Raw genomic sequence first — 26,173 nt, 5'->3', positions numbered from 1 at the left:
ATTTAGTCACCCAAATTTGTACTATTTGTTACAGCAGCCTCAAGAAGCTAATACATTCAACAAACCTAGAGTTTATCAGCTAACTAGCCATGATAAAACAACCACAAGAGCAATTATTAACTGACCACTAAAGTGAGTGTGTTACAAGCGCACTCATTGATTCTCAGAGTGAATAGAAAAACAAGATTATTCTATCCATTTTACAAATGGAGAAACTGAGGCCTAGGAGTATTAAGAATGGGCCCAAATCAATACAGTCAATATCAGGGCTTGGATCTGAAAACGTGTTCCAATAGGAAGTGAGGGATGATTTAGGAAAGACTATCAGGGACTTCACTAACCAAGATAAGTCAAGGTCACAGACTGAGCTGACAGAAGAGCTAAGCTGGATTTCTGACTCCCCCATTAGGGTTTGTTTGCTCATCCTCAACAAACATTTCCCAGAATGCTAACTTAAATCATTATAGTAAATATGGAATGAGATCCCCATTCTCAGGAGGTCTACCTTTTATGAGAAAATCAGATTAAAACAACACAAAGCATAATGCAGTACTAAAACTTATAACCTTAACTATTAATAATATTATCATGTTTCCTTTATTGAGTGCTTGCCTTGTGTCTTTGTGGCAGGTGCTGTGCTCAGTTTACCATGTGCTTTGTTCTTCTCACCCTTTGAGGCAGGACTATTCTTATCCCACTTTGCAGAAGATGTGATGGAGGCTGAAGAAGTTAGAGAGGTGACCCAGGGTCACAGATAGATAGTAAGTTCTCCAAGGGGTTTCAGAGGAGCAAGGGACCACTACGTGCTGGATCTTTTGAGATGGCATCGTGAAGGTAAAGGAGCACCCAAGGGCAGCAAAGGGCTCAGAGAACCCAACAACAGAGAAGAACATATCACAGGCTGCAGAGTGAAGATAGGCAAAGGCACGGAGGTACCAATGGCTTTGCTTGTTTTGGCAGCGATGAAGAGGCCAGTTGGCCTACAGCAAATGATCCAAGAAGGGGACATATGGGAGATTGATGAAGAAGTACGTAGAGGTTGACTGAGTGCCCTGCTCAGGAGGGGGATTTTCTTTGAGCAAAGGATTATTAAAGTGAGCATAGCATTGTGTGCAAAGCAGGAGTCTAGAAAGATCTCTCTGTTGGGAGTGTGTCTTGGTCTTGAACAGAAAACCTGGAGACAGTGAAACCAGAGAGAAGCTTGTGTGTGTGTGTGTGTGTGTGTGTGTGTGCGCGCGCGCACGTGCATGCATGTGCACATACACATCAGCGTGTGTCTGTGTGTGTTTGGTAACAGTTCAGAAGTGAGTAAGGCCTGGATAAAGGTGTTGCCCATGGGGATGGGAGGAAAGACAAATGGGAAGCAAGTGGGACATTTCCCAGTATCGTGGGTAAAGGAGAAGGCCAAGGACTGGAACTATAGTAACTCCAAGCAGCTGAATTCTGGACAAAAAATCTTTCCAGCACGCTATAATTTCTGTGTAAAATCAAGACAAATAAAAGTCTTTTTGCAGACTGATCTGCCCTTTTACTATGGTGGGGGAATAGGTGACAAAGATCCTGGTGTCAGAGGGCCCCAGGTTCAAATTCTGACCTCATACTACCTGTGTACAAGCACTTAACCACTTGGTGCCTCAGTTTCCTCATCTGTAAGATGGTTATAAGACAGTACCTATGTCGTAGAGGATTGTAAGGAAAGGGATCTCCACTTGAGCCCAGTCTCACTCCAGAGAAGAACAAACCAACGTTTAGTGACTAATGAAAACCACTTCTCAAAAATGTCCTAGTGCTAATCTCTTAAATGTCTTCCTTTATCTCTTACAAATCTATTTACTTCTGCATCAATGCTGCTTGATTCAGAATTACTATGCAGTGAACACTTGTCCATAATTAAATATCATAGAGAACACAGCTAAACTATAACCAAGCAATGTAATGCTTCCCAAAATCTATTCTGTACAACATTTGGCCTTGAATATGCTCATTTAAGAGAAAAAAAAAAAGAGCAAATAAATTTGGGAAACATTACATTTTTTATTCACTGTTCTCTTTTGGCAATTCACAATGAGCACCATATTATATGCTGTGAGAAGACCTCAACAAAAACCGATTTAATACTATAATGACATACTTCTGCACACACATTAGAATAGCCATAATCAATGGGCAGACAATAACAAGTGTTGGCTAGGATGTGATGAACTGTAGCCCTTGAAAGTGCTGGTCAGAGCATAAAATGGTCCCGCCACTTTAGAAGACAGCTTGGCAGGTTCTCAAAATGTTAAACATGCACTTAACAAACAACCCAGCAATTCCATCCTATGCATCTACCCTAGAAAAACAGAAACATATGTCCACATAAAGACTTGCACATGAAAGTTAATAGCAACATCACTGAAAATAGCCACAAACTGAGAACAATACAAACGCACCAATTAGACGTGGTCTATCTATACATTGGAATATAAATTGGCAACAAAAAGGAACAAATTACTACTACAGACCACAACTTGGATGGATATTAGGCTAACCACAGAAGACCGCATCTTATATGATTCTATTTATAAGAAATGTCCAGAATAAACAAATACATAACAGAGAAAATGGATTAGTGCCACGGGTGGGAATGGGTTTGACTATCGATGAACCTGGAATTGGAAAAGGTGGGGAGTGATGGGAATTTTCTAACATTAGATTACAGTGATGACTTTACAACTCAATTCATGCACTAAAAATCATTTCACCGTGCATCTGGAATGAGTGGACTTTGTGGTACTTAAATTACACCTTAATAAAGCTGCTGCCACACCACTACCACCATCCCCAAAAAAAAAAAAATCTATTTGCTGGTGGAAATTACTGTTTCTTGCAATCATGAACTTCTTTTTCCTTGGCAGCATTGTTACACTCCATGAAGAGAGAGGTTGCTCTATGTAGGTAAGTACTGTTTTTGCACCGAGAGCCTATGCTGTATTCATCCCAGGATGCTGATGGATGTTCTGCCTTGAGAGCCTATATGGAAACATCCTGGACCATGAGCTTTCTATTAAAAAAGAGAATGAGGGGGCAGAGCCTGGTCATGCCCTGGTGGGTCAAAGCTGGGGAGAGGGCTAATGCTGAAGCTTTCAACAGATTCAGCCACATCTTGGTGAAATATCAAGGGCCCAGAATGTAGCAACTTTGCTGTGAACAAAAACAGAAGATAGTGCCCTTAGCAAAGCCCCCTTCCATAGCACCCACTCCAGAGGGATAGGCACACTTATCCTTGGCAAGAGTCAGTAGCAGCTGTGGCTTCAGCTGCTACTGATCTTGAGGGATTCATCTTTAGTGAATCAGGGCTGAAGAAGAAAATAGTGGGTACCCTGTGCTTCGGAGGTAACCAGGTACCCTTCTGTGCTCCTGAAGCAATTTGGTAGGAATTTGAGGGATAAAGCCTGAGGAAAAAGTTGAGGCCCTCCCTGTAATCTATTTTACATGAACAAGAAAGAGGCAAGTCAACAAACTCAGATTAGCAAGATGATAATAGGTGCCAGTTAGCTTAAGAGACACCACGCTTAGGAACTCAGGACTTGCTGCCCCAACTATGGTATTTGAAAACACAGCAGAAGCAAAAAGTTCTCCCATTTGCTGACTTTGTCTTTACTGGTTTCCCTTGAAACAAGTCAAACCTTCCTGAAAAGTAGGTCATAAAATCTTTGTTCCTTAGGTGCCTGCCTTATACCTCAAACAAAGGGACATCCTTATATCTCAAGACAGATGGACACAGAAGAATCTGAACAAATGAGCCTCTGTTGAGTTGCTTCCAGCGATTACCACTAGATCACACTCTTCCACCCTCCAATACCACTTCTGCACAACTGTCCACAGAAATACACAGATCTCCCCATTTCTTTGGGTATTCATTTCTCGAGGTGCCTATGTCATACAAAATGCATATGCTCTTCTCTGGTTAATGTCTTATTTTAGGGTATCCCATTCACAAACCTAGCAATGGATGAGAAATTTCTTCCCTTATATCACCTCTTACTTTAGTTTCCCTTTTGAGAAATCATGCCAATATTGAGTACTCAAAGAGAGCAGGAGATAAAAGAAATACCTCTGCACCCTGGACAGAGGACCCAAACTGCAGTCCCAGAATTGCCATCAAGTTGCCGAGGGACCCTGGATGAGTCACACAACTTCTGAGGCTGCTACCCCTTACTGCTCAAGTGAAGACTGTACTGGATGATTTTATTTATTTATTTATTTAAAGCTGTAGATGGACGGCATGCCTTTATTTTGTTCACTTTTATGTGGTGCCACGGATCGAACCCAGTGCCACACACATGCTAGGCAAGTGCTCTGCCCCTGAGCTACAGCCCCAGCTCCTGTGCTGGATGATTTCTAAGGCCCTTTCTAGCAACCTGAGTCAATATTTTCAAATGTATTTATTATTTTTAAATTAATTTTTTAATTTATATATGACAATGGAATGCATTACAATTCTTCTTACACATATAGAGCACAATTTTTCATCTCTGTTTGTATACAAAGTATATTCACACCAATTCGTGTCTTCATACATGTACTTTGGATAATAATGTCCATCACATTTCACCATCATTTCTAACCCCATGCCCCTTCCCTTTCCCTTCCACGCCTCTGCCCTATCTAGAGTTTGTCTATTCCTCCCATGCTCCCCCTCTCTATCCCACCATGAATCAGCCTCCTTATATCAGAGAAAAAATTCGACATTTAGTTATTTGGGATTGGTTAATGTCACTTAGCATTATCTTTTTCTGATGTATCTATAAAAATTCTTTGAACCATCTATTAAATATAGTATAACATAATTATTCTCATTTTAATATCTAAGATATTGACTCTAGAATTAAGAGCAACATTTACAAACCAAATAACCATTTTTTAAACTAATTTGATGGCTTTTTAACTCTCAAACATTTAGAACTACTCCAATGGGTCCCAAGGCATTGTGTATGTCTCTCTTTTTACCACATTATACTATTTATGTGTCTATCTGTGCCAGCAGATTGTGAGCAAGTTCAGGATAGACAAAGCCCTGAATTTTACTTATTATTGAATCTCCAACACCAAATGCAAAGTCTTGAAAATAGAAGGTTCTTGAAAATGTTTGCTGAATGAAGGAAGTTGATAGTTATTCAGTGCCTAACTGAAATCAAGTCAAAAGCACCCCATGAGCCATGTTTCTGGATATGTTACATCAACCCGTGGACTGAAAATACCAGGACTTAACTGGCTTCTAATGGGAGACAGTTCTTTGAGGCACCATCAATCGCTATAGGTGTTTGCCCCACTTAGAACCACACGGGTTCATTAGTCTGACATGGGAAGCACTTTTCTGAGCTAGTATGTTAGAACAGAAAGCTAGTTCCCAAGGTATGAGAAACAATTGATTATTAAATTGTTTGGTTGATTGGTTGGTGGAAAATAAAATACATTAATCTAAATCCTTCAAAGTAATACCAGCTTTAGTTTGAATTTTCAGAATGGTTCTTAGTTTTAAAATACAAAAAAAAGACAACAATTTATGGAGCAATGTATTAATCATAACATTATTTCTAACATTAAACCTTGAAAACAACCCATATGTTAAACAACAGGGACTGGGTTTATAAATCATGATGTATTTACATGGTTAAGTATTATGGTAATGTAACAATTGTGATTTTGATTAACATTTTAGGGGGAAAAAATTGTCAACTGCAATGCCAGGTGAACTTGCTAGGTAAGTGATATATTCATGTCATTATACCAATAATATCCATACTATTATATAACATATAAATGTGTATTTTGTTTATGCGAGAATTTCTGGCAGGATGATCTAAAATGTTGGTGCTTTACTCCCCATAAAGACAATTTTCTCCTTCTCTGCTCCTCTGTATTTAAAGTCTGGTCATGTTTTTCCAGTGTATGATCCTCAAACCCCCTTCAGGAGAATCAACTTGGTGCTATGTCACTGCGACCCCTGGACCCCATCCCAACCTCACTGAGACAGAAGGACAGAACTCTGCTTTACTAGCAAGCTCTCCAGATTATTCACTTAAAGTCAAGAATCACTAACCTAAGTTCTCTTACCTCAGGAAACAGTCCTTTCTTTGTGACTCACAGGCAAGGCCAAAGGGGCACCCACAGCTTCCAATAGGTTAAGTCCTTTCAGGAGCTGAGCTAGAAGGAAAGAAGAAAGGGGTTGATGTTTTGACTTCCAGAGATGGCCGACCACTAGAGGAACTCAGCCTGTAGGCAGATTTGCAGCCTACAGGAACTCAGAGCACGACATATCACATAGAGGAAAAGAGGTTCCACATTGAGCTCCCTGAAAAGAGACAGCACCTGCCCCTCTTGCAGGCAGCACTCTGGATGTGGAATAGCTATGGGATGTCTGTGGAGGCTATTTTCCCTGTAAGCCTGGGATCAGCCGTAAGAGCCCTTATCCATAGCACATCCTGTCAGCAGGATCAAGAGACCTTGAGTAGAAGTGTCTTTGGTTCATTCAAAGCAGAACTGCCAGCAGATATCAGAAAGCTGCCCCTGAAGGCAGCATCAAGCAGCAGAAAGATGGAGGAGAGGAGATCCATTGTAGCTACAGCCATGGACCAAGGAGCCAGGCACCTGACTGTTCAGGTGACTATTTCAATAAGTGGTCTCCCAGAATGGGGAAGGAAGTCGGTTCTAAGGGACCAATTTTAAACATCTTGCCAATCCTACTTTGATTTGATTTCATCAAGAAAGAAATCTTAGTGATATTTTTTGCCTTGGAGTGAGAGTTGTAAAGTAAACTCTTGCCCATTGCAAATAGACAGACAGACAGTCAAGCTCTGTCATTTATAAACTGAATCACAATTGCAGTGGGTTGTTGAAGCTTCTGTTTCATGTGCAAAATGAGAATATGGGTTCTTGGCAATTGAGTTGTTATGAGAATTAAATGAATTAATATTTTCAAAAAGCTTGGTACAGTGTCTATCACCAAGAAAGAGCTCCATGAAAATAGCTTTTATTTTATAAATACACACATAGAGATAGGCCTTTCTGTGTATTCACTATATCCTGCAGCAATGCATACCAGAGCCAAAAGGACAGCAGGAGCCTTAACTTGCCCTACAGGCAAATCTTCAGCCTTCTCAAGAGAGACCCCCCCAAAAAAAATTTCCCCCACACTCTGCTGGAGCAGACCCCTGAATCTCCACCCCACCTCCATGAGGATCCTGACCACTGATACTTGTTCCCAGCTGGCTGATTCTGAAAGTGAATATTTCCCAAAGCAAAGATGTTACCTTTTATGGTACCTGACATGATTCAAAAGGTATTCAAACATATCATTAAATAACATCAAATCACATAGAGGAAAAGTGGTTCCATGTTCAACGTTCTTTCAATGCCTTTTAATTTAATAGAAGAGTCTCTTAGGGGCCAGCTCAGCTCTCCCACCTCCTTGCTAATTTGCCAACTGTCCTTTTTAATGAAATGGAAAAAAGCCTGAAATTCAAAAGAGTTAAAGATGTAACATGGTATTGTTTTCATTGTATTTGCTTTTGTAGATACCCTGTATTTACAGAATTAATACAGTTTCTTTCCTAAATAAATACATAAATTAAGAAAAGTGACTTGATATTTTTTAAAGTAACTAAGAAGAATAGAGGTGATAGATGATCCTTGCCAGAGAGAAGTTTTCAAATACCACCCAAATAGGAAATGCTGCCTTTGAGGTGGAGAAAGTAGCATTTTCTGAGCTGAATAATTGAGGTTGATCATCGAGTTGCAACTTCACAATGCTAGAAAATAGATACCTTTACTTTTCTGTTCCAGATATGAGATAACTAAGGTTTAGAAAGGTTATGTCATTTGCCAAGATCACGCTGCCAATAAATTCAAGAGTCAGGATTCAAACTCTCCCAAACTAAGCTGCCTCCCATCACAACACCCTTATTGCATCTCCAGCTGCTAGACCAATGCCTCTTGGAAACCAACAACAGCTGCAGGGAACACTAAATGTACATAGGATACTATCAGCAGCCCCCAGGAGGGCCTGTGGGCCAGACACTCCACACTCACACCCTGGGGATCTTGGCCTCCTCTCTTCTCTAACAGAGAGATCCTTGACAATTCCATTTTACCATCTAACTAAGTTACCTGGCGAAGAGCCTTTACTGTAAGCAACAACTGAACGCAACCCTATAAAATCACTTTAGAACATCTGTACCCTACGTAAACTCTAAGATGGATAGAATTATACAAAGAATCTCAGCAAACTTGGGTAACATCAAATTATCTTATGAAGGGGTCATTGAGTCCAGCAAGAGCCAGGAGGGGCTTTGGGAGGATGACTGCCGACACATGTAGAAGAGACACACTCAGAGCCAGGTTGGGAAGGGCTTGAGTGACCACAGAGGGTGTCAGCTAATTGACACTTGGATGCTTAAGGAGTGAGACTAGCACAGTTAGAACTGGGGTTCAATCAGAGGAAAAAAAGCTGACAAGTTTGGGGTGAGGGAGGGGGACATTGTTTCCGTGTCTATTTTTCCTGAGAAGCAATATTTCTTTTGGAAGAAAAGTAAGAGCTGTTAAAATGAAACCCTCTTCTGCTGTACAGCCACCTGGAGGCTCATCAGACACACCACAGCATTTATAGGTAGGTCATATTTCCAGTGGCCTACCAGAGCAAAGAGATATTATAACCTGCTGGGCATTTCAGACACATTTTTTTTTCTTCCCAAAATAGAGCTGATTCAAAAACAATTCTCCATGTGGAAAGCCTGCCTCAAATATAAGGAACAAATAGTTTAAACCACTAAGCCAATAATAGAATTGAGTCTGACCTTTAAGACCTCCATGACCATCAACATCAAATGAACCCACAGAAAATAGAGTATTGACAATCCCCTTCTTATGTGGCTGGCAGATTTTGTTTTCTGATCTTAATAACTTCTAAATTCTGACATTATACCAAAGAAGTAAGGTCTGGAGACAAGCCCCCGACTCCATTCCAGCAACACTGCCATAATGTGTGTCTCTCTCCTGCATTTCCCCAAGGCCATCAGCCCCCTCCACACAGCCTGGCTAAATCCCTTAGTGGCTTCTCCAGATCTTCAAATCACTGACCTTGATTTGACCTATAAGGACCCTGTGGTCGTGAGCTTTTTATCACTGTGACCAAAATATCTTACAAAAACAATTTAGAAAAAGCAAAAGTTTATTTTGGTTCATGGTCTCAGAGGTCTCCATTCATGGTGTCAGTGGTGACTCCAATGCTCCAGGCTTGAGATGAGGCAGAGCATTGTGGTGGAAGGGGTTGGCAAAGGAAAGCCGCTCAGGACATAATGGAGCAGAGAGAAAGAAGGCAGGAAGGGGTCATAGGGAAAGTGAACCCTTCCAGAGCACAACCTCAGTAACCCACTTCCTCAGTCACGCCCTACCTGCCCCAGTCAGTCCATTTAAACTAGATGGAATGATTAGGTTATAGCTCTCACAATCCAAACATTTTACCTCTACATATTCCTGCAGTAACAGGAGCTTTGGGAGGATACATCATGTCCAAACCATAATAGACCCTCACTGAACAATGCACTCCAGTTGGCTTCCTTTTCTCCCTTTCTGGTATCCCCCGCAAGGGAGTGATCTTCTCATGCTTCACCACTGCCATGGTTGACCTATCTATCAATATTTTAGGGGAGTTAATGTAGGTCCTGGCACCCAGTAGGATATAACATAAGATATTCTCTATCATTGGCTCATTAGAACCTTTGGAAGCCTACCCAAAAAGTAAAAATACAGAGATGACATTAAACTTAGCAGATTTATTGTCCCAAAATAGGGCACTGGTTGCAAATTTGAACCTCAAACGACTTAAGAAACTTTGTATATACAGATCTATGGGTTATTGAGAAGGAGCCTGGGAAAGTAGTATATATAAAAAGAGGATTTATGACTGTTTCCCACACACCCCGAATGCAAGTCTGAGAGCAGCTGGCAGGCCCCAAGGACTACTTCTTCATGTCTTGATTCGCGTCTGCTCTAATCTTGGCCTTTATGAATTTTTTTCTTTCTTAAAACTAACCTGTCCTTTACTACAATCTTACTTTGCCATCACCCAACCCACAGAAAAGCTCCATCCTCTAGAATTGCCTGTAGTCAGTACCCTGGCCTGTTGACTTACCTCTCCCTGCACAGTCAGGGTCTCCTAGTCTCTGCTGCCCAGCTCTGGCCATACATGCTCAACCTGCAGCTCTCCCAGCCTCTGAAAACCTCCCCACATTTCTCAGTGGGGAAAATAAACATAGAGACTTCCTAGGTTATCTTGGGGTCCCAGGTCTTTTCCCTGAAATAATCATTTTTAACACACCCCCAGGGCATACCATTCCATCTCCATCTCTTCTTAATCATTTTGCAACTGCTCAGTTGCTGACACACACTCCCCCTCCAGTGCAGTACTTCTCTGTAATTAGTCCCTCCTCCTCTTCATCCTTACCCCTAATTCAGCCTTGGCAATATATAAACTTTGTAATTAGGAAGGGCTAAAATCTTGCCAGGAATGCAAACATATTTAGTGCTAGAGCCTAGCGTTTTGTGCCATTCTGGGCTCTACTCCAAATCCTAGAGGAATAGACAAGGGGAAAGAAATGAGCCTATAGTCCATGTGAGGGGCTTTGTCCCAATGGCATCTAAACCCCAAAGACCTGAGAGGGGCTTAGGTAACAGAGCTCAGAGAGTCATGGGATTTGTCCAAGGTAGCAAACCTGGAAAGGGGCAGAACCAGACCCAACCAAGATTGCCGCATCCGCTGTGATCTTAGGGCTTCCCCACTTGATCACAGACTATCACAAATGATTTCAGACTGGCACCTGATGGGCTCAGATAACTGGGTGACAGAATTCCTCAACACAGCTCTCTCCACTGTTGGGTTTTCCTGTTCAAAAAACTCCTACATATTTGGCAAGGAAAAAAAATTCCAATGATGTCAACATTTCTGAACAACTCTGAGAAAGCCACCAAAAGCCATCCTGCCAGGCACTCACTTGTGCAGCCACTGCTAGGTTGTAAGCAACTTATGGACAGGGTACATCTCTTAGTCATCTTTGTCTCCCATGTGGCACTAATGGTCCCACAATAAATGGGATATTACAGAAGAAAAATAGACAGAAAATTGGACTCTTGTGCAACTGGATCCCCAAGCAGAAACCCAGAGTCCATTAGAGCATCCTTTAAACTATCCTTGGATACTGAAACAATATTGCTGTGTCCTGGAATCCCAAGGGAGCAGGAAAAGGAGATGAGGGAGAGAGAGCGAGAGAGAAAGAGAGTGAGAGAGAGAGAGAGAGATCTCCACCAAGCTGGGTGACAAAATCATTTTTTACAAAATGAGTCTTCATTGCCCTCCTATTCTTAAATCTCCTTGTTATATAAAAGGTTGTCTTACACAAGGAGAGAAAAAGATACATTTTGAGAAGACCTGGCAGGAATATTTTTGTAGGCCCCTCAACAGTTACTAGAATCATCAGAGAAACAGATGGTACATTACTGCAACATGCGGCACAAAGGACAATTCCTACATCAGGCATCATCGGGGTCCACCCCCAGAGCTGCCTGCTGCTGTCATCCGGAGCCTTGAAACCAAATACACGATGTCTTTCTGCATTCCATGAGTATGAAACTGTCATTAGCAAAATGATCTTTAGCAACTTTCACCTCTGAAATCAACTAACAACTTGTTGTTTTCTTTTCAAAGGGAAAAGAAGACACTTTCCTCTTCATCCTAAACTGCACAGTGATGACTCCCCCTGGAAATATAAGGAAGAAAGAAGTGATTTGCAAGCTGTTGGGCATATAAATAGAAATATAGATAACATGAGCTTTGCAAAATGGGGAGGACTTAGTGGTGTCTCCTGGGGAATTTGAAACCAGCTGCTCAAACACCAGTGTATTTCTACTACACGGAAAAAGTTCCAGCTGCTTTCCCTGGGCCAGGGATCTGGGCAGTTGTGGGTATTGATATGATGCGGGAAGCACTAGCATCTTGAAAGATGGAGGAAATAACAGAGCAGAAAGGTCTTTATGGCTTCTCCTGCCCCTCTCTCCCCTGATGAGGGCCACAGAAACTAGAATTCCCCTTGCCCCTTCTTCCAGAAACAGTCCACTTTCTCATCTCCCTCTCTTCTCAAGACCCATATGACAGGTGTCCTTCTCTATACCTGGAGGGAAGGAATGTCACACAATGATGCCCAGAAGAAACTGAACCAACCATTGCCAAGACCCCACCCATCTGAGTTCATTGTCATCAGATTATAACCTTTTATCTTCCAATCACACTGTGCACATCGATCCATAAAAATACACAGATCTCCCCACTCCATCTTTGGGCCTTCATTTCTTAAGACTCCTGGATCATATAATGAAGGGAAAGCCAGGAAAGAGAGACGGGCGAGCGAGAAATGAAAGATGAAGACCAGGCAGAGATCCACATGAGAGTTTATTTGTCAAAGCTGACAAATAAAGGCCATCTCTCTATAGGAGAGAGAGACCCCCAAGATGTTTGGGTGTTGAGCTTTTGTGGGGTAGAGGTTTGGAGTTGTATTTGTGGTGTTATGGGATAGGGTGGGGGTGCTTGCATCAGAGCTAGGAGAGTGGGGAACAGCATGGTATTGGCTTAGGTAGATGGCACCATGGGGCTTTCCAGAGAAACAGATGGTACATTACTGCAACATGCAGCACAAAGGACAATTCCTACATCAGGCATCATCCTTCTGGGATTGGCTTACAGTTATGGTACCATGGGGTAGGTCACTAATGGGGGTGGGGGAGTTCTGGTAAGAGGAAGTACAGAAAAGCGAAATTTATCTCATAAGATGGCGGTTTACATTTAAGATGGCTGCTGGGATGTTAAATCAATACCCGATCCATAAGACTTTATGTTAACATAACTTTATTGTATGCTTTTCTCTGGCTAATCTGTCTTTTGTTATAGGGATTTCAGCCATGAACCTCACAATGGGTTAGGAAATATTAAACTGTTCAAACAGACTAGATCCTGAGCTAGCTCTTTGCTCTTGACACTGGATGCCTTCCACAGAGGTAGACTTCAGTCCCACCTTTTTAAATAAAATCCTACAGCTTTATAGAAAACTACTCATTGAATTTCCTTTCTCTCTCTCTCTCTCTCTCTCTCTCTCTCTCTCTCTCGTACTGGGGATTGAACCCAGGGTGTTCTACCACTAAGCTACATCTCTGGCCCTTTCTATTTTATTTTGAGATAAGTTCTCACTAAGTTGCCCAGGCTGGCTGGCTTCAAACCTTTGATCCTCCTGTCGCAGCCTCACTTAGATTACAAGGTGAACACCACTGTGCCAGACTTGATTCCACATCTTCTATTTAGTTATCAGCTTGCCCTTGCTCTTGACCAATATGCTCCCTTCTTACTCTCTCAGTCCTCTCTGTAATGTGCACATCCCCAGGACTGGATCACAATCTGCCCTCCCATTTGGTATGATGAGTCCAAATAGGGATCCTAACATCTGAACATAAGCCTATCAACCTTCTAAATGAATTAGAAGACCCATTTCTCCTTCTCTGAACACTGCTGACTTTGAGTATGCTTTTGCTGCTATAGAATATATTCAAGCCAAGAAGAAAGAAACCAGGATTAAGTCTCTAACATTTATATCCTTAGAAGCACATCAGCCAACAAACCAGAAGACAAGGGATTGCCCCTTAGATAGGCATGAGCCACCCATCTACATGAACAGACTCAAATATTTTTCTGACCATTAGCTTCCAAATAGGCATGACCCATGATGTCCCCTAATGGATGGCTCTTCTTGAATTCCAAGCAAACGAACAAGTTTTCATGATTCTAATCCAAAGAAATTCCTACAGGGGTTTCTAACTTTTACAGAACTGAATTTGAAAACAGTATCCTCAGCTGGGGCTTTGAAGAGCAGCCCCCTGGGTGTCATCCATGTAAGACAATGCCATATGCACAGTGGTATGCATGGAGAACTTTCCAGAAAGCAAAAATCCTCAACAAAATATTAATAGTAATTAGCTCCAGGAGAGGAGCTATGTTCAGGATGCCAGATCAAAAAAACACTTTCTAGAAGGAAAGGAGGAAAAGGAGAAGGGAGAGTAGTAGAAGGGAAAAGCTCAGTGACTTCTTTATGAAGCACAGTGAGCTGGTCATCGTTGAACATGGATCACCTTAGAAAACAACTTGAGCCTCCAGACCCACCGGGGTCTGAATTCAAGGGCAGATCTCCTGAAAGTCACTCAGCCCCTCTTAAACTCAGTATTCCCTTCTGTAAAAAAAATAGCTCAGATGATGAGAATCAAAAGAAAGGAAATGGATACATAAATCAGCACTGGTGGACATGTGTAAATCACAATAAATATTACCTACTGTTGTAAGGGTAAAAGAAATTGAAGTTAAAGTGTAAAAGTTAAAGTGTAAAAGACCGGGCATTGTAAAGTTTCTAAGCTGCAAGGCCTGAGTTAAAATGTAAAGGACCAGGTATTGTTAAGTTCCTATGCTACATGCAAAACCTGAAATTCCTGTAGCTGTTAAGACAATGCTTGGAACTGCCCAGTAAATATTCCCCCTGACCGCTTGGTTGTTTAATAACTCAGGGCCCTGTACGATCTTGCACGTAGGCATTGCAGGGCCTGGACCAATCAGTTTGAATGTGTACCCCGCTTTAGAACTGACCTATCACCCCCGCCCGACCTGTTCCCGCCAATGAATGAACTAATCATGTTTAGGAATTGTTGTTTGATTTTCCCGTGGTGTATGATGATTTGTTAAAGGAGACTGTGATGTATGTAAAATCCCCGCCCTCCCCAAAAAAGTGTACTTAAGCAGTGCTCAGCCCCTGCTCGGGGCTCTGGGCTGCTTTCCCTTCTCGAGTGGGCATGGAGCCCCAGCATGCTGGATCAATAAATCAATCCCCTTCTGCCAATTGCATGAGTGGTCTCTTGGTGGTCTCTTTCTCCGACGCTTCGCCGGACCCTTACACTGTCAATACATCACATATGTGGGTTGATTTTTTCTTCCAGACTATAAGGAGCATATGCCATAGACATGCTGGGGCATGCTGGGACTCATTAAGTTGGTGGCCATAAGGAACAGCAGCCAATGAACTGCTTAGTCATGTCTGCTTGCAATTCATAAAGAGCTGTGAGGGGCACTAGCCATAGGCATGCTTAGCAATGACTGGTTACAATTGATAGGGAGCACAGCTCCATGGACATGTACAAAGAACATGCCCAGCTGCAATTACATCACCTCACTGGACATAACCAATAGACATTGATTTTCACTGTAACCAATCACCAATGTGCACCACCGACTTGCAACTGTATTTAAATTGCTGGTCCTGTCACATTGAATAATTTTGCTCCAAGGACATCAGTGAGACTGGCTCCCATTGCTGTCCGTCCCTGGACTGACTCCACTATTCCCTGATGTCCAGCCAGGGGCTAGAAAGAACCACTAAAAAGGACAATGTCTGCTCTTTAGCTAAGAGAAGTTGTGTGGCATTGGAGGTATTTTGGGGCTCGTGGCTGCCTTAGGATTGTGTGATTTGCTTATAGTGCTTATAGTGCTGCTCACAACACAAATAACCCTACTCAAAACTTAAAATATTATAAATCAATTCGGGCATGGCAGCACATGTCCATAGTCCCAACAACTTGGGAGGCTGAGGTGGAAGTATCATTTAAGCTCAGGAGTTCCAAATCAGCCTGAGCAACATAACCAGATCCTGTCTTTAAAAACACACACACACACACACACAAAAGATACAAACACACTGTCTTCACATGCTATCCAGAAGAACTTTCCCACTACAACAGAACTAGCTTCCACTGGCTAGTGAGAATTTGAAAGGTGGTTAATGTGACTGACGAAATAAATTAAACTTTATTTAAATTAGATCTAAAAGGAAATGGCCACATGGGGCTGGTGTTGAACAATGCAGATCCATATCTGGCCTCTTTTGCACCAAGGGTACCAGAGACATGCAAAAGTCCCCATTTTGTTAAGACAGGTCTCCAGATGATAATCCCCAACTCTGCAAAGAAAATGCCCAAATGAAGGAACCCAGATGGATTATTTTTATTTTCACTAAAAGTCCATTGAACCCTAGCTAAACCATAACAGCATTGCCACATTTAGAATATTTAAAAATACAAACAGGGTGTTTTTGAGTAAAGATACAAAGGCATTTCATCACAAAGGTTTAAGCTGTTAACATTTACAGAGTTGTTTTTGCATTTAAATAGAACACTCTTGATGCTTTTTAAAATGCTTCAATACATAATGGCATTCTAATGGTAGGATTCCAGGGAGTAGGGGCACTCCTTTAAGTGGTACTCACGTCTGCAGATTTAGACTACTCCAAAGGCTTGCCCTATCTTATTCTGAATCACCTTGGTCACAGAAGATGGCAATGAACCTGTTGAGCAGTGACCTAGGAAAGTCCTATAGATAAATGCAACCAAAGTGAAGTCAAGACTCTCAAAGAATGCATTTGCACTCTATTCAATGAGTACTAAGATCAATAGATGTTATGGTTTGAAAGTGGTGTCCCCTAAAATTTCACATGTGAGACAATGTAAGAAGGTTCAGAGGAAAAAAAATGACTGGGTTGTGAGAGTCTTAACCCAATCAGTGATTCAATCCCCTGATAGGGATTAACTGAAGTGGTAAGGTGGGCTAGAGGAAATGGGAACTGGGGGCTTGGCTTTGGGTTTATATTTGTATCTGGCAGAGTGGAGTCTCTGTCCCTGCTTTGTGATCATCATGGGAGCTGCTTCCTTCTGCCACCCTCTCCACCATGATCTTCAGCCCCACCTGGAGCCCCGAGGAATGGAGTCAGAATTCTATGGACTAAGACTTCTGAAACCGTGAGCCCTCAAATAAACCTTTCCTCCTCTATAATTGTTCTGGTCGGGTTCTTTAAGCAGCAAAAAAGCTGACAAAAACAATAGACATTCCTGGGCAAGGAGTTAACTGCTGGATTCAGATTTTGTGGGCACTGAAGGTTCACTCTGGCGGGAACTGTGATGGTCTTCCAGCTCCCCACTCTCACACACCAGGACTGGAGCCCTCATCCCCAGATGTTGGAAGTGTGGGTGGCTGCCAGTCCTTCCTGGAGGTTGCCAGGACTGAAGTGAGTACCTTTCCCTAGGTCATGGCCTGTTCTCTGAGCATCCCTAAAGCCATTGATCGTGTTAGGGCTATGGAGTCCAGGTTTGCTGGCTCTACCTCAGGCCAACTCCACAGGGCCTTTCCACTCCCTGGAGGGATGAGGTCTTTCATCTTCTCCTTCTGGCAAATCCACCTGCTTCTTTCACTACCAGCACTACTTCCAAAGGCATTACTGCCACGAGCATCCGTTCTTAATGCTGATCTCTCTCTGATTCCCAGAGAACCCACCTGGGACAGGTACTATGTGCCAGGCACTGTTCTCGACTTTTTATGTGTACTTACTCGTAGAATTAAGTACTTTTATTATCTTTATTTTAGAGATAAACTGAGACTACAAAGAGATCAATAATTTTTCCAGACACCCAAGTGGCCTTGGGAGATCTTGTAAAGATGGTGTATGTCAATATACTTAGAATAGTGACTCTGTGAGTCCCCAAATCATTCATTAAGGTTTTTCATTCAGTCTATAAATATTTACTGAGCATCCACTATCTGCTGAGCCCTATGCTCAGCACTGCAGATAGAGCTGTGAGCAAGATCCCTGACCTAAAAAAAAAAACTAACCTTCTCAAGCAGGCAGGGCAAGACATAGACAAATAAACAAGAAAATATAGATGTCACACGAGTGCTGTGCAGAAACATAAGGCAAGTTAAGGGAGACAGGAGAAGACAGGGACAGGTGTGCAGCTATTTCTTTCTAGAGAAGTAAGGGAAGATCTCAAGGATAAAGTGACACTTGAGTAAAGGATAGATAGTAGGAAGTCAGTGAGTAGATACTTAAAGAAAGAGGATGTCAAGTGCAAAGGACAATGCCCAAGTCAGAAACAACGCAAGATCCTGAACAGAGGTGTGTCAGGAACTGACAAATTTTACATGAATCACTCTGGCTGCTGTGTTGAATAGACTTAGGTCAGAAACAAAAAGGAGGTAAGGATGCCAAATAGCAGTCTCTTGCCATATCTCAGGCCGGCAATGGTGGTGGTTCAGACCAAGATGTCAGCAAGGAAGTGGTTGGAACTGTTTGATCTGTGCCAGAGGTAGAGCCATCTGGATCTGCAAACGGATCAGGTGTGCAAGAGCAAGAGAAAAATTAAAGATGATTCCAAGATTTGGGGCCTGAGCAGTTACAAGGATGGAGCTGCCATGGACTGAGATAAAAAAAAACATCTGTGGAGGGAACAGCAAGATGGGGAAGGATCCAGGGATTTGGAGTAACGCAAGTTAGCTGTCACCAGCCAGTAGCACTTAGAGAAGACACAGCCTGCTGGCTATGAACACAGATCCATGGCCAGACTAGCCAAAGCTAAGTCTCACCAGCTCTGCTGCCATTATCTGTGTGACCTTGGACAATGTCCTACACCTCTCTGGGCTTCATTATTCTTAACTATAAATAGAAAGAACATATGTACTAACTTCACGAGGGTGTTGTGAAGCTTAAATGTGTGTGTATGTATGCACGCACATGTGCAAATGCTCAGGACAGTAGCTCTCATGCAATAAGCCCTCTATTAGTATTTAAAAATTAAAATATGGGGCTGGGGATGTGGCTCAAGTGGTGGCGCGCTCGCCTGGCATGCGTGCGGCCCGGGTTCGATCCTCAGCACCACATACAAACAAAGATGTTGTGTCTGCCGAAAACTAAAAAAAATAAAAAATTAAAAAAATTAAAAAAAATAAAATAAAATAAATAAATAAATTAAAATATGGCTCTTAGATTATGCTAAGTGAAGCTAGCCAATCCCTAAAAAACAAATGCCAAATGTCTTCTTTGATATAAGGAGAGTAACTAAGAACAGAGTAGGGACGAAGAGCATGAGAAGAAGATTAACATTAAACTGGGATGAGAGGTGGGAGGGAAAGGGAGAGAGAAGGGAAATTGCATGGAAATGGAAGGAGACCCTCAGGGTTATACAAAATTACATACAAGAGGAAGTGAGGGGAAAGGGGAAAATAATACAAGGGGGAGAAATGAGTGACAGTAGAGGGGGTAGAGAGAGAAGAGGGGAGGGGAGGGGAGGGGAGGGGGGATAGTAGAGGATAGGAAAGGCAGCAGAATACAACAGACACTAGTATGGCAATATGTAAATCAATGGATGTGTAACTGATGTGATTCTGCAATTTGTATACGGGGTAAAAATGGGAGTTCATAACCCACTTGAATCAAAGTGTGAAATATGATATATCAAGAACTATGTAATGTTTTGAACAACCAACAATAAAAAAATTAAAAAAAAATAAAATAAAATATGGCTCTTGACTAATGTGAATTTTGAGAATCTATACATGATATACTAGAAACACAGGAAGGGTGATTCATTGACTCTGAAGACTTGTTTCCCACAGGAGGGGGCATCTGAGTTTGTGTTTGAAAGATGAATAGATGAAATAGCCAGATGCCAGATGGGTAAGGAAGTAGAGGGTGTGGGACAGTCAAGACAGAGGGATCGGCATGTCTCTTCCTGATCTTAGAGCCAATATGCAGCAAAAGCCAAATATAAAATGGCTCTTAAGACACTTGTATTTATCCTTCTCTCTGGTTCTATGGAATCTAAAATGTGTCCAAAGAGACTGAGAATGTTTTTCAGCTTATGTAATCAAAATAAATAAACCCTAGTAAGCCCACCTGGTCTTCTCATGCACCTGTCTTCACTGAGTTGGATCAGTGCCACCACTGACCATGAGCATGGGAAACCCATATTGACATACTGGGGCTTTTGACAGCCGTCACTCTGTGGCCCCAGCCGACCCCCAGGTATCTTCCTTTCTGATCTCTTAGGTGAGGGTGTTCAAAAAGCACATGATATTTGCCTTTTCTCTAATTATATTTGAACATGTTTCAAGTCCATGTGGACCAATAAGTATCCTTGAACTCTCTGTGCCTTACCATTCCTAACAATTCTGCTAAAAAAAGAAAATAGCATTTGAAAGGTCAAAAGCTTGATTCCAGCAGAGCAATTCTGCCTGGAACTCAGTGAAATGGTCCACAAAGACAGATTCAGAAGTTAAGCATCAGATTTCATTACAAAAACTTTATCACTTGGTAAATTGTCAAGTGTCAGAACACAAGCAAAAAAAGGAGAGGCTTTAACTTGTATGGGAATCAAAGCATTTCCTCACTTTTTAATGCATCCTGAATATGTAAGTATGGAAAATCTCAACCACTAGTAACAGCTAGTTCAAAAGACAGCCAGACCCTGAGCAGTAGGAGCATGCCTCTCTGGCCAGGCCACCCACTGAAGACCTTCCATGTGCAGGCCCCGCCTCAGGTAGCCCCTCTCAACCATCTAGGCCCCTATGTTGCTCAAATGGCAGTATGGTCAGAGCTGCTTCCTCCTCATGAGTCAGTCCTAAAATAAATAGCCTGCAGCCCAGAATAACCCACCATGCTCTCCTCCAAAGAAACTTCCAGAAGGCTTCCATTCTGCGTCCTGGGTTACCCATTGCCCCACCCAGACACTGAAATGCAATCCCTTGAGGATTCCTCTCAGCTTCTACTACCTGTGGTCCTGCATTAACAGAGACATTCCTGGAAATCAATACCAAGAAATGCACTACCCTACTGGGATTCCCAAAGCCTTTTCTCTGCTCTAGGACACTTGAAGGCCCATGTGCTCAGCAATACCAAGGTTGATAACAGCCGTATTTAATCAACAGAAAATGAGACCTGCTTACCTCCACCCCAGGTAGAGGGACTCTCAGAGAAGACGAAGATCACTTGTTTATCAACCCTTTGCCCCTCCATCACCACCAAGCTTCTGGTAGCTCTGAGCACTGAGAGCAGTGTCACTCAGCCCTTTACCCCATGTCCTGCCCTCTTCAACAAATCACAGGGCCATTTACTCCTCATCCTCCTTCTTTCCCCAGAGAGTTTTTGTTTTTCAAAAATTCTTCCCTTAAGATTTGTTGAAGTTAACTCTGGGTAGGTCAGATGTTCTTTAAAAAAAAATTTTTTTTTGTCATTCTATTTTTTCAAAATAGAAAATGCATTTTATAATACTGAAATATGCTGTTTCCAATTTTAATATACATTTTAAAACCACAGGAGATTCTGCCAGTCCCAGAGAGGCATCCCCACCCACATGGCTCAGAATCTCTGATGTTTATTCTGTCTAGCAGATCTGGCCTCGTGCATATAACCCTAGTCCAGGTCAGACCCAAGTTTGCCACATAGTTCTAAAAGTTCTTTAGCCATTTTCCTTGGTCAGAATGTACCCCCACAGAGTCTGGCCTTATCCCTGGTATCCTCACCCCACCATATTTTGTGGCCTATGCCTGGTTATCCACAGCAGAAGCCCATAAAGGTAATGTTACATTTCATCTAAAAAAAAGTATGTTTTTAGGTTCTGGAACAAAGACTCCAATCAATAAATATGCTCATTTAGGAGGAAAAGTTAATTTGGGCTCATAATTTCAGAGGTTTGGTCCATGGTCAGCAGATTTCATGGCTCTGAGCCTAGATGAGGCAGAACATCATGGTGGAGGAGCATGGTGGGAGAAAGTTGCTCACCTCATGGTAGGCAGGAAGCAGAGAGAGAGCAGGAAGAGCCAGGGACAAAATACATAATCCCCAAGGCACGTCCCCAGTGACCTACTTCCTCCAGCCACACCCTACCTGCTTACAGTTACCACCCAATACAGTTGTCCTTTCAAATTATTAAGCCATCAAATGGATTAACCCACTAATTAGGTTACAGCTCTGGTAATCAAATCGTTTCACCTCTGAACATTTCTGCATTGTCTCACGTAGGAGCTTTCAAGAAATTCCTCATATCCAAACTATAAAACCTGCTTTATCTAATCTTAACATGTACTTTATTTTCTTTTTCTTTCAAGGCAAAATAAGCACTGAAAATCATCAGATCTCCTGTGTGCACCTTTTCCATCTTACTCCTCTCTCTTCCTCTCCACAGATTGAGCAGTTTTTATATCTATCATAGATATAAAAATATCAATGTATTCATCAAATATGTCTGCGTTATATTTAAATTTTATGTGTTATCCTCAGTGAGTATCCTTGCTTTTTCGCCCAACATTATATTTTAAAACTAAAGCCATAGCATATATAAGTTCTAATTAATTTATTTGAATGGCCATATAGTATTCCCTTGCATACCCCTCTCTTTATTCAGCCATTCCCCTCTTTACAGTGATTTAGCTTTTTTCTCTCAAAAACAATATAATGGGATCAGTCTTTTACGTTAACTGATATTGATTGTCTGGGAAGAAGTACAATATTCTAACAAGACCAGCGTCCCTCCAATATCTATCAGGGGAAGAGCATACAGGTCTTTTTGACTGCTTCCATCTGAGATCAGCATCTATGCACCAAAGTCTGCCACAGCCAGCAAGATTAGCATGAGAGGGGGAGAGACCCATGGCCCTGAGATTGGACAGAAACTTGCCCTGCAGCAGCACCATTCATGAAGTGTCAGCGGTTGGCATAGTGTAAACAGCAGCCGCCATCATCATCATCATCATCTTCCTGACCCCCCCTGCTAAGCTGGTGTCTCAGGCCTCCCCTTTAGTCTCACCCCACAGTGACATTTTTATTCAGGCCCAAATGGCATACTTCTTATTTTAGTGCAATTTCATCCCAATGAATCTATGTAGGCACATCCTGTTCAGCAAGCAAAAGATTTTGCTTGACATAAAGCCAGAAGATAATTTAAAACTTTGCTGATTTTTCTTCCTCCGTGTCTTTGGTGTTTATCCAAGAATAGAAGCTGAATGCACATGTCTCTAAAACAATCCTTGCCTGAAGAATCAAGTCTGCCTTTCTGGCCAGCCTGGGCCACCTATTCCATCTCATCCTTAGCTGTATCCCATATCCTGCATTCCAATCTGGGCCTTCCTTCATCCTATTGGGCCCTACATATCCAAGGGGTTATCAGATTAGCCTAAATAACCCAACTCAAATGTCACTTCCTCTGTAAAGCTTTGGCGGGGACTCACCCACACATAATAAATCATTCCCACATCTATATTCTTATCAGCTTTTCTTTGTAACTCTGCAATGCAAGAGCCTTTATGGGATCTTATTTTAATTATTCATACAGATGTCCATCTCCCCCTCTAGACTATGAGCCCTGCAGTGCAATGACCTGTTTTATGCATTATTTTACCCACACACTTTGCCTTGTGCATAGTAAAGTGAATAAATGTTTCACAAACACATCAAATGTAATTTTTTTTCCCATGACTAACTTCCAGCAAGAAGAGACTTTAGTATCTAGGCCTCTGTGTACTATTGATTTATTTTTGAAAGAACACTCTTTAAGCAGCATATCTTTAAAAAAATTATTATGAACACAAAATCTAAGGCACTTAAACAGCTTCCCTTGCATGGATGTTTTTCTTGCCTGCGGGTTTTTTTTTTTTTTTCTTTTAAAGAGATAGACCTATTTTGCTCCAGTAGTGATAGAATAGAATTGCAGAACCCCATCCCTCCCTTGGCTTCTGTACTCCTGATGCCAACAGAAAATGTACCTAGGTGACAATAATGGCAGACTGGCCTCAATAAGGAGTTGATATAAATCAGGCACTGTGCTGTGTGTTAGCTGCACTTTGGCATTTAACCTACCTGTCACCTTATAGAGGAGTTGAGTCACACAGCTAGTAAATGGCCCACCTGATTAACTCCTGCCTGTGTCTTTAACTGTTTATTTGATTGCTACAACAGAACCAAGCTTCATGTTTGTAGAACACTTTCAAGGCAATTTCACAAGCTGTTGCTTATTTCCATTCTCACAACTCTGGGAGATTGTATCAATTAGGGGGATGCCAAGTCTTCATTTTATAAATTATGCATCTGTGGGTCAAAGAATTTACATAATACAATAAAGGATCCATTGTTAGGAAGCACTGTATCAGTCAGGACAGGCTAAGTTATGTGGTGGTAACAAATAGCCCCTAAATATTAGTGATTTAAAACAATTAATATTTATTTTTTGTTCATGCTACAAGTCATCTTTGCATCTGCTTGGCTCTGCTTTATTCTACCTTCGTTCTAAGACCCATGCAGTGCAGCAGGAACAGCCTTGATCTTGAACACTGCCAGTTATTGTAACAAAGGGGAGCAACACCATTACAAACTATATTCTGACTCTTAAAGCCACAAGGACACATGTAATTTTCATGTACACTTCATTGGCCAAAGCCAGTCACATTGGCCACACTTGAATTCAACTTGGGAAGATGAGTAATCCTCTATGACCCTCTCATAGAGAAGGGTACCAAGTAGTTCAGCCCACTACAAGGCACAGCAATGTAAGAATTTAACCCCACACACACATAAAAAGATGCTATATCTCTTCAAGTCAGTGAGATCTACCACAGTAGAGAATCTCTTTCCTTCACACCTATATCAACAGTTGGCTTCCTGATGATTAAATCCTTGACTAATGAATTCTCCTGAGTCTTAGGGTGCTTCATCAGAAGTTCTGGAGTCATTGGAAATTCATTTCTGGAATATTCCAGAAAGTTCAAGAGAAAGAACTAGTTAAGCTAAAGATATGTATACCTATGACTGAAAACCCACTCCTAAGTATTTATTTAAAAAAAAAAAAGGAGTGCATATGTGTGCCAAAAGTCATGTGCAAGATTTATCCATAATCACCCCAAACTGGAAACAACCTGTCAAACACATTATCCCAACTTTAAAAAAGGGAAGCAGAGCTCAAGAAAGCTGGCCTCCAGTCACCCCTCCTGAAGGCAGAGCTTAGGGAGAAGACATACATTCCTAGATGGTGTCTATTGCTTTGCCTATCACCCCCCAAGTCACTGAGCCACACCACCTGCTTCTCTGCCTGCCTCCCCTCCACTTCTGCTTAACTGAAGCATTGTCTCCTTTACAGGTGTCCTAGTATGAGACATCAATCAGACAAATTGCCCTTGACCAATCCCAGCCAATGTTGCCTACACTCAATTCTCTCTCAGTGGGCACCGAAAGTGCCCTGGCCAGGTTCCTATAAAAATAAAAGTACTAAAAAATATATATATATATTTTATCAGTTTTCATGATTATCTAGAAAACAAAACTGTCTGCAATTCCCACATTCATATTATAAAAGGAGCAAAATTTTTGTGTGTCCTTGTAAAAATTTAGGTTTGATATACTTAAACATGCTAGAATATGGAGAAAATATTATAAATTCTTCTTCTAGACTGCTATCCCTGAGAGGATAAACATATACATAGCATTTTTGTCTATTCCCGAAATCTCTTTTGTGGTCATTTTACAAGCACTTCGCTTGGGAATTAGTCCCTGTAGTATTATAAACAGACAGATATGAAAGCTGAGTGCTTTCTAGAACAAGGATGTGAGGCAACTCTGAGAAGATGAAGGCCGCTTTAATTCTGCATTGGCAAAATGTCCTTGTGCTTCTCTCACAGATTTGAATGTCTTCAAAGGCCTTAGACTTTTAAAAATGCATGGTGTGCATCCACTCTCAGATCTGCCTCTTGCTCAGAACTGGCAAGGGGAGTGACCATCTGCTCTGCTCCAAAAAGGACTGAACAGGCTCTGTCTGGATCTTCCAAAGGGAGTTCCCTGGCTCCAATATTGTTTTTGCTTTTATAAATATCCAATTTGGGAAATGTCAAGGCAAAGCAAAGTCAGTGCTACATCATTGGAAATAAGAGGCTAACCACACAGGTCAGGAAGTACATCAGGTTGACAAACACAAATTTCCACACCAGTTTATTGAGATACTGCCACCTGCCAGGGCACCCAGGCAGATGCAGCCAACCCCCAAAGCAGGTTATTATCTCTTTCTCTTCCCATGGCATTTGCAGATGTCCCTTTCCATCCTGCTGCCTCTCCTGAACCGCCCCCCCTCCACTTACCTACTTCCAAGAGATACAGCACATGACATTGAGCACACAGAGATCCTAAGAAACAAATGCCTCACTGAGTAAAGGGGACCACTATGTATTAATGGAAAAACATCAGCAACCAGA

At 41.8% G+C, this 26,173-nt stretch overlaps 1 protein-coding gene across 9 annotated transcripts in view; it reads right to left on the bottom strand.

The window, feature by feature from the left end:
* Sv2b (synaptic vesicle glycoprotein 2B) overlaps positions 1-26,173 on the bottom strand; it is a 249,654-nt gene that overhangs the window by 66,293 nt on the left and 157,188 nt on the right. For 5 of the 9 annotated variants that reach the window (XM_048790306.1, XM_048790305.1, XM_048790309.1 and 2 more), the window contains one exon: positions 6,100-6,189. The exons of the other annotated variants lie outside the window; for them this stretch is intronic. The gene's annotated coding sequence lies outside the window, so the exon portion shown is untranslated. The remainder of the gene's footprint in view (positions 1-6,099; positions 6,190-26,173) is intronic. 9 annotated transcript variants of the gene reach the window in all.

This window comes from Marmota marmota, unplaced genomic scaffold, assembly GCF_001458135.2.
Source record: "Marmota marmota marmota unplaced genomic scaffold, marMar, whole genome shotgun sequence".
Taxonomy (NCBI): domain Eukaryota; kingdom Metazoa; phylum Chordata; class Mammalia; order Rodentia; family Sciuridae; genus Marmota; species Marmota marmota.
Note: the sequence above shows the minus strand (reverse complement) of the source record. Positions and strands in the feature narration are given on the sequence as shown.